The following is a 12430-nucleotide window of genomic DNA, read 5'->3' as shown; positions in this document are numbered from 1 at the left end:
GCAGCCAACAATCCTAAAACTCAGTAGCACTAACCTATCTCAAGAGTCTGATAATGACCATGTTAGTCTTCTGTACACATGGCAACCTTCCTGAACATCAGGCTCAATGAACAGGAGGCTTGTTGGGCTAGAGTTCCTTGAGCTGGGATTTGCTGTTCTTCATGCTATCTCTTCTTCCATGTTTCTCAGCTGAGTGTATTCACATTCAGCTGGGCAAATTTCCAGGTGAGAAAGTAGAAACTCACAAGGCTCACTGAAGCCCAGGTTCTAACTTGTCCCTTCATGGTATATATGCATTCCTTTGAAAGAAGCAAGTCACAGGATCATTCCACGTTTAAGGGGGATAAAAACTCGTCTTTCCTACTTGATCAGAAGCTACAAAAGCATGCTGCAAAGAATGTGGACACAGACAGGTAGAAAAGCATAGGCAAGTCCTTGAAGTACTGTAGCCTTGCTATTAAGTTCTCACTTAATTTTCCTGTAATTTCATTAAAATTAAATTTAGTCTAAGCCAGTTTCTGTTGTTTGCAGTTGAAGAACTTCAATTTGAACCTGTTTTGGAACTAATGAATGATTTAATAGAATAGTTAGAGAGATGGCCCAGTGGCTAAGATCATCACACCCTGCCCTTGCAGAGGACCTGGGCTCCTTTCCCAGCACCCATGCCAGATGGCTCACTACACCTGTAACTCCATCTCCAGAGGACCCAGCACCTTCTAACCTCACTTGCACTTATGTGCACATATCCATACACAGACATACATTCATATACAGAACTAAAAATAAACTTAATCTTTTGAAAGGAATGTTTTGGTGAGTCAAATTTAATTCAAGCACAGTGTTGAAGGAGGTACAGCCTGCACTGACTGATTGCAATTGACATAGCATGCTCTTTTCCTACTCCTGAGTTACACCTACAGTCACAGCCTGCATTAGCTTGAAATGCTGCTAAGAGCTAGGCCTAGGACAAAAAGCCATTCAGTTTTAACTGCTCTCTGGTCACTTGTTAAGCTGGATTTGTATTTATAGTCTATAGCAGTCCTCAGGGGTGTACTAATAGAGCCATATGCTATACTCCAGATTTACTTAAATATAAAATATATTTTAAAGATAAAAAGCCATTTTAGAAACAGAAAATTTTAAAGCTGAATGAACCTCAAGGTATGGTCCATTGTTTTCCAATTTGAGCCTTTCATACCCCAACTCTCAATAACTACCCCCCTTGCAAAAAAACTTCACTGCCTTTTCCAGAAGACTTTTAAGAAAATAGCAAGTACATGACCAACAAAGCTAATGCAGAAATGAAATATCTAACATGCTTCCATATAGAAAATTTGCAATTTGAGAAGAAAAATAATGTCCTTAGAAAAATCTTTTATGAATCTAATCACATAAATACATAAAGCATTTTTAGGGAGGCAGCTTTGTTTCCTTGGTGGAAACAGTGGTATAGACAATAAAAATTGAATCTAGTTATATACATGTTTAATATGTATTCTATCGGCAACTTGTCATGTACTGCTTATACTTGTTAAAAGCAGACTCTAGGCGTGAAGAGGATTCTCTTGTCCAGAACGCCAGCACATTTATTTCAAAACTTCCTGTCCAGGGCACCTAACTCAGTGATGATGAGAAAGGAGAACAGCAAACATCTAAGGGTATTTTAAAAACAAAAAAGAAACAAAAAACAAAAACAAAACATCAACCAAAAAATCAAATGTTGTATTTGAGAACTGCCAGAAAGTAAAACCATTCATAGCCGAGGTTCCTATTGTAACCTCCCATGGTATAAAAAGCCGTAGTAGAAACGTGAAACCAGAAGCTGATGCATAGAGATGTTGTGTCCAGGAATCTCTCCATCAGTCACTCCAGCGTGATGGTTTCGGTGGGGCTCCCCAACTCATGGTACTTTTGCTTGTACTCTCAACTGCACTACTCCAATCATTGCTACTGGATATTGCAAATGCCCAACTTGATAATGTTTTGCAACCTATCTGCCTATGTGTATCTTGTAGCTTGCTGTCTGCTAATTGCTCCATTTTTCTCACTTGCTATATTCTTGATAAACTCACCCATTCAAATCTGAAACCACAGCTATCAAAGGTCACATTACAGAAAAAAACATGACATTGTGTTCTTGTGACAGTTACACTTCCTCAGTCTTTTCATGGTATGGTTCCCTCAGCCTACAGAAAGTTCCAGATGCTAATCATTATGGTGATTTACCACAAAGAACTACTTCTGAAAGCAAGAAAGTCCTCAGTGTTTTAGAGCCTCAGAAGACTCCACATTTGAGTTTCATGCAGTGCCCTCAACTCAAGCACTGCTCCTTCCATTCCACCAACATTTCTCACCATTTGTAACCGCAAAACCATCACTCAAAGTGCGGAGATTCCCATCTTTGTGGGTGAGACAAGAAGGAGCCATATCTGCTCTCACCACGGCTCAGGCCTGGGCCATGTGCCAGGACAAGCAGATAGCATCTCCAGGGCTGAGACGATGGTGCGATGATCCCTGTGCGGGAGGCCTCCCAGGGAGGCAGAGCGCTGACATCACTGGGAAAATGAAAACAGTTCAGTAGAGAATAGTTATCTTAGAAATGATCTGCCTGAATTTGAGAGCAGTAAAAGGATTTTATTTCCAACACCCTTTCAAAGACAACGGGTATTTTCTGTTAATCCTATAATCTTATAGTTCTGCTTCTTGAATGAGAGATTTCCAATTCAAGCAGAAAGGATCTCAACTCCAGCTCTATAAAAAGACCAAGTATGGGAAACAGCCCTTGGAGAAACCAATTATGAAGTTTTCCTTCAAAATAAGAGCAGAGAGTGCTTATTGAAAGTTCTGCTCTAAGAAAGTTCTGCTTCTGATATCTGATCATTTTCTTCCTGTTAATGTTGTGCTGACATAAGAAACTGGGCACTTAATAATGAACAGAAATGTATTTCTCAGGTGTCCGAAGGTTGCAGATCCCAGGACTAAGGAAACAGCATGTGGTTAGGGTCTTCTTGCTTCATCAGCCCAAAGTGGAATAAAGGTCAAGGGGTGTATATGCAAGGGAGAGGCAGGAGGTCTATCAGTCATCCCAGCTTTCAAGAGGCAGAGACAGGAAAAGTGAGAGTTCAAGGCCCATCTGTACTACGCAATGAGCTTGGGGCAAATGTAGGCTCTATATAGGCTCTATAGTGATACCTGGAAAGAATAAAAAAGGATTTAAAAAAAGGACTGGAAGAAAGAAAGAAAATAAAGCCCAGTTGATAAAGTACTAGCTGAAACACGAGGGGGGGGGGGGGTGCGTTCTTATCTGTAGTATCCACGTAAGAGGCAGACACAGCAGCGCTTGCCTGTAGCCACACACTTGAGAAGTGGAAATGGAGGACCCCAGGGCCTGGCTGGAGAGCCAGGGGAGCCAAAGCAGCAGGCTTCAGGTTGAGTGAGAAAACTTGCTCTGAAAACTAAAGCAGATAGAGATAAAGGAGATACCTCTATGCTCCACACATGGATTAATACACTCCCATACACATGTGTGTATACACACACATGCACACACAAAAAAGAGGAAGGAAAAAAGGAGAGAGGGAAAGAGGAAGGGAGGAAGAGAAAGAGTAGATTAAGGGAAGGATGGAACAAGGAAGAAAGAGAAGGAAGAACTAAGGGAGCAGGGAGAGAAAAAAACCCAAATGGGTAGCACTACAGAGTTGTCAAAATTGTATAGACTGAGGCTGGAAAGACGGCTCCGCAGTTGAGAGCACCTGGTGCTTTTCCAGAGGACTGGGGCTTCCACCCCCTACACAGCAGCTAAAATCGTCTGCATTCCAGTTTCAAGGGATCTTCTTCCGGCCTCCTAGGCCATCAGGCACGCACACGGTGCAGACATACATGTAGACAAAACATGCAGACACATAACATAAAATAAAAATAATTTGTAAAACTCCATACAGTACTTCAGTACAAAGACAAAGGCTTAATGTGTACAAAGTAAAATCAGGAGAATCCCGGATGGAATGCAGAATGAGACAAAGGAACTAAATGACGCTCAAGCACAGGGAACAAAGTTCCCTAAAAAAGGTAAGAGATGAGCAGAGACTGGGAGACTAAGTGAAAAGGGAGCTGCACACAGCCCTGGACTCGGATCGATCAAGCTGTTTCCCATGGGACTAAATGTTAGCAGTTCTGCAACCATGACACTGCAATTCAGTCAAGTAAGTAGGTGGTAGGATTCAGGTTTCTTTTCTCTTTTTCTTTTTTCTATTATTTTACAAACCTACTTCAGTTTCCCTTCCCTCCTCTCCTCCCACTCCCTCCCCCTACCTAACCTCCCCCCTCCCAATCCCCTCCTCTACTGTTTCTGTTCAGAAAGGGGCAGGCCTCCCATGAATGTCAACAAAGCTTAGCATATCAAGTTGCAGTTGCAGTAAGACTAAGCACCTCCCGTGTATTAAGGCTGAACAAGGTAATCCAGTATGAGGAATAAGTCCCCAGGATCCAGACAGAGCATTAGAGGCAGCGCCTGCTCCCATTGTTAGAGTCCTGCAAGTAGACCAAACTACAAAGTTAGGTCAGTTTCATGCAGGTTTCCTGGTTCAGACTCAGATTCAGGATTTTTACTGTGAGAACTAGATGTACCAATAAAGAGCCCTAGGGAGACTTGATTAGAATTTGAAGTAACAGGAATTAGTGGATATACTTATAATGTAAATATTAATAAATTTTTGTGTTTTAATACATGTTTCTGTTTTTACTTACCAAAGATGCCAAGAAGAAATAACATCCTAGAAGCAATGAGAATGCTAGATAATGGTGCTAACACCTATCTCAGAGCCAGGGCTTCCATAGAAATGGTTGATTATACAATATGACCAAAATTATACAAAATGAGTCTAATGGATATTGTTGTTCCAGAAGCTAAATGGAATAAATACCAAAAAAAAATAGATAAAGCTATGCTCAGGGAACATAGGAACCATGTGATGGCACTCCTAGAAAGAATGTCAGCAATAATAAAGAATGGCGCTACATTATAACTTAATGCATTGAATAAATATAAAGGGTATTTGTTAATGCAAATGATCAAATACAAAGCAATTCCATATAATCCATGTAGCTATCCCTTCAAAGAGGAAGACATGAAGTCATCATTTCTTAAGTTGATCTTACAAAGGTTACAATGTGGCCACATAACCTTTGATCTGCAGTCTGTCCTGCCTATAAAATGTGCTGGGGTAAGGGTGCCCTAGAGATTGAGGGAATGGCCAACCAATGACTAGTCTAGACTGTAACCTGTGCCAGCCAGGAGAGTAAGCACACCCCTGACACTGCCTGGAGTGCCAGGACCCACAGGTTGGATGACCCAGAGACGTAGGATAGAGCCAAACATGACTGGAGGGGGAAAATGTTAACGCAATAATGCCTAACGATATTCTGCTATACTCATAGATTGGTGCCTAGCCCAATTGTCATCAGAGTGGTTTCATCCAGCAATTGATGGAAACAGATGAATTTCCATAGCCGAATAATAGACAGAGCTCAGGGAATCCTGCAGAAGGATTGTAGGATCCAGAAGGGTCAAGAACACTGCAGGAAAACTCACAGAATCAACTAACCTGAGCTCATAGGGACTCGCAAAGACTGAACGGACTGACCTAGGCACTCTGCATATATGTTACAATTCTGTAGCTCAGTCCTCTTGTGGAACACCTAAGAATATGAACAGGGGCTGTCTCCGACTCTTTTATGGGCTTTTGGGACGCTATTTCTCATAATGGGTCACCTTTCCCAGCCTTAATACATGAAGAAGTAGCTCAGGTGTTTAGTCTTCCTGCAACTTATATGCCATGTCTTGTTGATATTCATGGAAGGCCTGCCTTTTTCTAAACAGAAATGGATTGAGAGTTGGGGTTGGGAACAGAGGGGTTGGGGTGAGAGACTGGGATGAGAGAAAGAAGGGAATCTGTGGCTGAAATGTAATGTCTGTCTGTCTGTCTGTCTGTCTGTCTGTCTGTCTATATGTATGTATGTATGTATGCCATTGCCAATAACCAATGGAATATGAAGCTGCCATTTCTAGAATTTATGCAAAGTTAAGAAGAAAATGACCACTAAGGAAAACTAATGATCTTAGTCACTCCCAGATGAGGTTAAAGAAGTAGAAAATTTTAGATGATAAATCTCTCGGAATTCAACTCTTCACGTTCTTGATGGAGTAACAAATTTTAAGTAAAAGTGGTCACTTCCAGGCACGGACTGTTAAATAGAAGAACACAGTAGTTAATGAGATCTTCTCCACCACTGTCTGCCCTGTCTACAAACAGGAGTTCCTGGAGCTAGTCCCTCTTGAACATGAGAACAGGCTTTATACACAGACTTTATACAAAGCTGTTAAAAAGGTTGGCTTCTGCAGGATAGCCAAGAACGGGAGAGTCTGGGTGATCTGGGGCAAGCTCTGATGCTTAGCTACTCCTCCAGGATTTCCTCGGGACAACTAGACAGAGATTTCTTGGAATTATTTATGAGGTAACCAAAAGGTCAGCCAGAGTTCTCAGTTCTGAAAGCCATCCATTCCTCTCCTTTTACTGGGATAACAATATCATATGCTGTTTCCAACAGGCTGCTTGCACACATTCATGGCTTGTGCCAACCACCCGGGTGAAGGATGGGGCACAGGGAATGATTCAGAAACAAATAACCGTTATAATGATGACTATGTAATAGCATGCACCCTAACAGGCCAAGCACTATGTTACAAGTAGTGACTGATTTAATCCTTAGAATACTTCATTGAGATTAACTTTCATTCATCCCCATTTTCCCTCCAAGAAGCTGAAAATTATAATGCCTTACTTAAGGTCAAGAAGGACATGATCCATGAAATTCAGGAGAAAAAGTCAATGTCTAGCTGTTTCATATTTGCTATGCAACCTTGGACACCTAATTTTACCTCTTTTTCAATTGGTTGTTGAGTAAATGATGAAGTCCACTTGACTCTCCCAGTCTCTTGCTCCATGAAGTATCTTCCATAAATTTAGAGATAACAAGGATTTACATATGTCTAAAATTTGCCAAAATATCTTCAATGTGTTGGTGAGATTTTCTGTTACTATGAGAATACATCTGATATAAACATTAAAGAGAGGACGTTACTTAGGCGTCATTGTTAATGTTCATTTATCATAGGAAGAAGGGCATGGTAGATCAGGATAACTTACATCGTGGTAGCTAGGAAGCAAAAAAGGGAATAGGAGAAGGGACCAAAACAATACACAACTTGCAAGGATGCAACATCAATGACCTGGTTCCTGGGTTTGGCCCTGCTTCCTGCTTGTACTCTTCAATAAGGGCCATCCCATCTTGAAAACATTAAAAGAGTAATCCTTGATCATTTCTTAAAGCCCTCAGGATTTAATCACCCATTGGCTGACAACCGAGTCCATAATTCATGAGCCTTTAAGGAACACCTCATATTCAAAGCAAAGCTAAATGCCATCTTATAGGTAGGAACTGATTTTATCCTCACAATTTGAAGTGAGAGCTTATTATTTCCCTCATTTTACTGACAAAGAAACAGATCGTTAAAGAAATTTAATAAAATTCTTGAAGGACACTCAAGGAGATGAGGCAGCTGCAATCTGAACAGTTGTATTCACCCACCTATGCTGTTTGGACTTTTCTGCTCTATTCAGTCAACACTACATCAGGTTCAAAATGATCTCAGCTCCTTCTAGATAACTTTTGTTTTCATTTTAATGGAAGCTTCTCCCCAAAATTCTCTGTAAATAATATAAATTCCAGGCTGATGAGTCTCAGTTGGATTAAACAGACCTTTTCATCACTAATATTGGATTCCGTGGTAACAAGTACATTGGAAAGCAGGGAGCCCTTCCCAAGAAGCTGTAATACATTTTAAAGGAAAGCAAGTGTTGTGGCAGATGGGGAGGAAGAAAAAAAAACGCACAAGAAGCTTGAAAGCCTAAGACGAAAACATTGGGCTCTGGAAACAAACCTATGATTTACCCAATTGACCTTGCCCAGGGCTGAGCCTCTATCACTTAGACAATGTCTTTTGAGCTTCAGAGTGATTTGGGACAAGAACAAAGAGGTGAAATAGATTCCAGACCTGGAGCTGCAGTGATTCAGGTTGGAGGGGTGGTTATATTAAGAAGAATTATAAGACATCCCATGTTCAGAGGGGGGTAAAGTCTTTGGCCATTAGTAATATCTGCTCCACCTTAGGGAATTAGAAGAGCCATACATATGTCCAGAGTTTGTCATTCTTGCTTAAGGGATGTCACAACCTGGTCATGTTCTGCAGGGAGGAGTTAACAGTTAACTGGGCTCGTGTCTTAATATCAAGCCAAGATGTCCCCATGGCATCCTGCTTTCCTTTTTGAAAACAAGGGTAGAATACCATTGACAGCAAGAAAAGACCTAATTTGAATTTATTTGGTTTTAAATATTTTGAAAAGAGAGGCAGGCCTCTCTCTTTCATCCTTTAGAAAGACCTAAAACCCGAAGAGAGCCCGGCCAGCTGGAGAAAGTGATGGGGGAGTTCCAGCCAACTGGCCTTCCTCTGTGACAAGGCCATTTTTTTTCTCACCCTCAAAACTTTAAAAACACTCAAGTCAACAGGACCTCAGAAAAAGAGGGAAAGCAGAACGCCAAACCTCAAAAGTTGAAGGAGCAGAATCTGGAATTTCAACCCCAAGCCAGACCCCTGACTGGTTTAACTGCTGCCATTATCTCTTTACAGGGCCCACAGTGGGCTTTCCTGACCACCAGGAATGAGACTCCAAGGGTCTGGCCCATCCCCTCTGCCATCTTGCTCTGCCTTGAGAAGTATGCTTGTCCACTGTCTCCAAGTCTCTAGCCTTCCACCTCTAAACACTCTGAGTGGGTCCACTTTCCAAGGCCAGACTATTAAAAGAAAAGCGCTCCTACTGTTTCCTTTAATGGGCAGCTTTTACAGGGTGCCAAATGCCCTTAAAGGAGCCCAGAAGCCCAAAGAAATTCCCTAAGTTTCAAAAACCTCAGCCTAACCCAGAGACAGCAGAAGACACAGAGATCCAGAGTTAGTGCTATTGGTCTCCAAAAAATCAGCTTGATCCCGTCCATTAGGAAAGGCTTTGGAATGCTGGAATTGCCATTCATGTTGACCCTAGGCTCCAGTAAATCCTTGCAGAAATGGACCCACTCTGCAGGGCAGTGGCTTTTCATTGGGCGGGACATCTCTACCCTTTGTCTTCTTTGTCTATCTGTTAAATAGAAAGACTTGTTCTATTAGGTTCTTTAGTGGATTTAGGTGCAGAAAGAAAAAAAATAAAGTAAGAAAGAGCAGTGGAGGGAGAGAGGGAAAGAGGGAGGGCAGAGTATGAAAGCAGAGAAATTCCACTTACTGGAATTAGAAATGAGGAACTTTGAGAAGCCACAGAAGACGGAAACTGAAAGTGAAGTGATCAGGGGGATAGGCAGCTTGAGGCAAGGACAAAGTTCTCCCACAAAGTGCCAGGCTAGGGAATCTAGAAACTTGGTACCTGATGCTCCCATGAAAGTCCTTTGTTCTTTGTTGTGTCTCTGTCTCTCAACTTTTACTGAGTTCTTGCTTTAACTTCTTCTCAGTCCACCAGCCCTTGTGATCTCTCCTGATGGAATGCAAATGTGACGCAGAGTTGGTAGAGTTGGGTGAGAGCAGCCAACGGCCAGAGAGACCATTGTGTAATCTTGCATTTTTTTTTTGAAAGCTTTATACTATTTCTTGAAGTCCCCAGAACAAATGCTTTTCCTAAGGGCATTTTCCTGTCTGGATGACTGACAGGCCCATTTTGATGAATTCTTAAAGGAAGGTACAATAGTATATTTTTGTTCCTTACCAGAAAGTCTTTGGCTAGAGAGAAATCTACGATCTTTTGGGCAGTTCAGAAGGTCTCCACCCAGGACCAGAAAAAGGACTCAGACCTCATTCTTTTGACCAGGAATCAAAGTCCTGCTGCTTCTGGACCTGGTTTTATAACAGAAGAGTCCATCCTTGGCTACCTTCAAACTGTCTAGTATCTGACTAGCTACATAACACATGGCTCAGTTTTTCAGTAAATTTTACAATGTATGTATATGTAGGGAGTATGTGGCGAGAGAGAAATGCTTTGACTGTGTAGGACTTTTGTGCAAACACAGAAAAGACAAGTAAGGTAAGTGTGGAAAAGGCAAAGTTTTGAGTGTTAAGATTCGCAGGGTTGAGAACAAGATGACCCTGGGTAACTCTTAAGAATTGACCAGACTGTCCAGTGACTTCCACACATTACTCTAAATGGAAACAGGACTGAACTGTCAGCTCTCCTCTCTTCAATTTTTCCTTGATTTCTGAATATTAAAGTGTTTTTTAAAAGTAGTAAAGGACTCAAATTTCAGATTTAAACATAAATGGTTCTGAATTCAAGATCTACTTTAGTGGCTATGAGAGTTTAAGTTTCCATGGCCTAATCTATAAAATGAAAATGGCAGAAACAAATATGTTTTTGGTGTCAAAGAAACACACAAACCATTTTGTAGAAAAGGTGTGTCAAGATCCAAACCAGACAGCAAGCAGCCTGGGTGGTGACTGTGTCCCTTTCCTGTTGGGTGGGGTCTAACCTCACAATCTTCTGAGACTCACTAGGTTTAAAGGAATATGTGCAAAGGAAATGAAGAAAAAGGAGTGGAGGTCAATCACTTCAGGCCATCACATTCCTGGGATACAGAGGGGCCTTTACGCAAACAAAAGTTTTACCATGTTGGAGACAGTAAAGGATTTATAAAAGAGTTTTACAAGGTGGGGAAGACTCGTGGAATTTTGGCCTTTGGTGGACTAGCTAGCTTTGATAGGAAAAATGAAAGCATTCTTTTCACAAGAATCAATAAAATATCTCTTTTTCGAGGCATGGATTCATTAATTAGTACAGACTGGCCTCAAATTCAAGATACCCCTGCTTCAGATTTCCCCATTGTTGGGATTACAGGCATGCCCTGGTATTTTAATGGTCTTTCTTTATAAAACATTATATTATACACCAGTCATGCTCAATGAGTAACTGACTCCTACTTGAACTTACAAGGCACTAAAACCGGAATGAAAGTCTGGTTCTTCTGCTTTGTTCCCCAGCTCTCTCCTCCACACAAACGTGTTAATCCCTCAGTTCATCTTCACAACTGGTGATCATTACCTGCTGTGTAAATTTTCCTCAGGGAGACATGAGCAACTATCTATTCACCCCAGAGGAACACCAACAAAGCCAAAGGAACAATTTCATCCAAGTCTACTTTTGACAGCCACTGACTAACTGGGGCTACTTTCTGGAGCATGCACATTGTACAAGCAGCTAGACCAGTGACGTAAAGCCACCGTCTGAGAACATTGAAAGTCATATACCCACTAAGGGGGTGTGGGGGCTCTCCTGTGTCTTGTGAACCTACTCAAGAATGCTCCTTTCTTCAGTGAAGGAATATTAGTAGGTCTCATCTTGTGAGAATCTCCTGCAAGTAGTCACGCCGCTCTGATTTCGAGATACCAGCAGCCACGAAGTGATCAGAGGACAGAACTCAACACTATCTTATCTTACACCCCTCCAAGGTTGAAAGCACAGAGACTCATTGTCCAAGAGCCATGGTCATCTTGGATACAAGGTAGAACAATGTAGAACAGATAACCACACAAATGAGGGGGATTATCTTGGATGGTGAAGCTGCACCATCCAAGATTGCGGGAATCAGATCATTCCCCATCATCAACAGGGACTTATTGGTCTACCTTTTAGAACCAGGACTAAGACTGTGAGCCATCAGACAGCACTTGGACCAAGACTCTTGCCCATCTGCTCCAATGCTTTCTCTAAAGCTTACATTACTCACTTAAAGATGCACTTACATGTCTGAGTGTCTTCCCACAGGATCAGAATTTATTCCACAACAATAAATTTGTACTGTTTGGCAGTTTTAGGGATGACAACTTGTCATATAATCTAGTAACCTTGGTATCCTGGCATAGATGAATGCTAATTTTTCTTTCTTTCAAAATCAAATTGCCAATATTAATTCATATCACAGAGCACACATTAACCATATCTACATATTTAAATGCATGTATATGCATTACAGAAAAAATATAAGTCAATGTGGCTACAGCAAAATGTAAGAGGATTTGGAGGTGGGTTGGATGTATGTTAGTAAGATAATAAACCACCCCAGAGCTGGAAAGGTGGTAGGGATGGAGTTGCTAGAGTTGGGGATTGAGAGAGAACCTGCAGAGTTCAGCTAAGAGGTGAAAGGCAAAACCATATTCCAAGAACAGGAAAATGGCTCCAGATCAGGAAATGAAAGTCAGGTCAAAATGGGTAAACAGGTAGCTAGGCGGGCAGTACATGTCTAGCAGGGCACAGAGCCACACCCATGATGCAGGGACAGTCAG

The sequence above is a fragment of the Microtus pennsylvanicus genome, chromosome 2 (genome assembly GCF_037038515.1).
Source record: "Microtus pennsylvanicus isolate mMicPen1 chromosome 2, mMicPen1.hap1, whole genome shotgun sequence".
Classification (NCBI taxonomy): domain Eukaryota; kingdom Metazoa; phylum Chordata; class Mammalia; order Rodentia; family Cricetidae; genus Microtus; species Microtus pennsylvanicus.
This window is presented reverse-complemented; position numbering follows the sequence as displayed.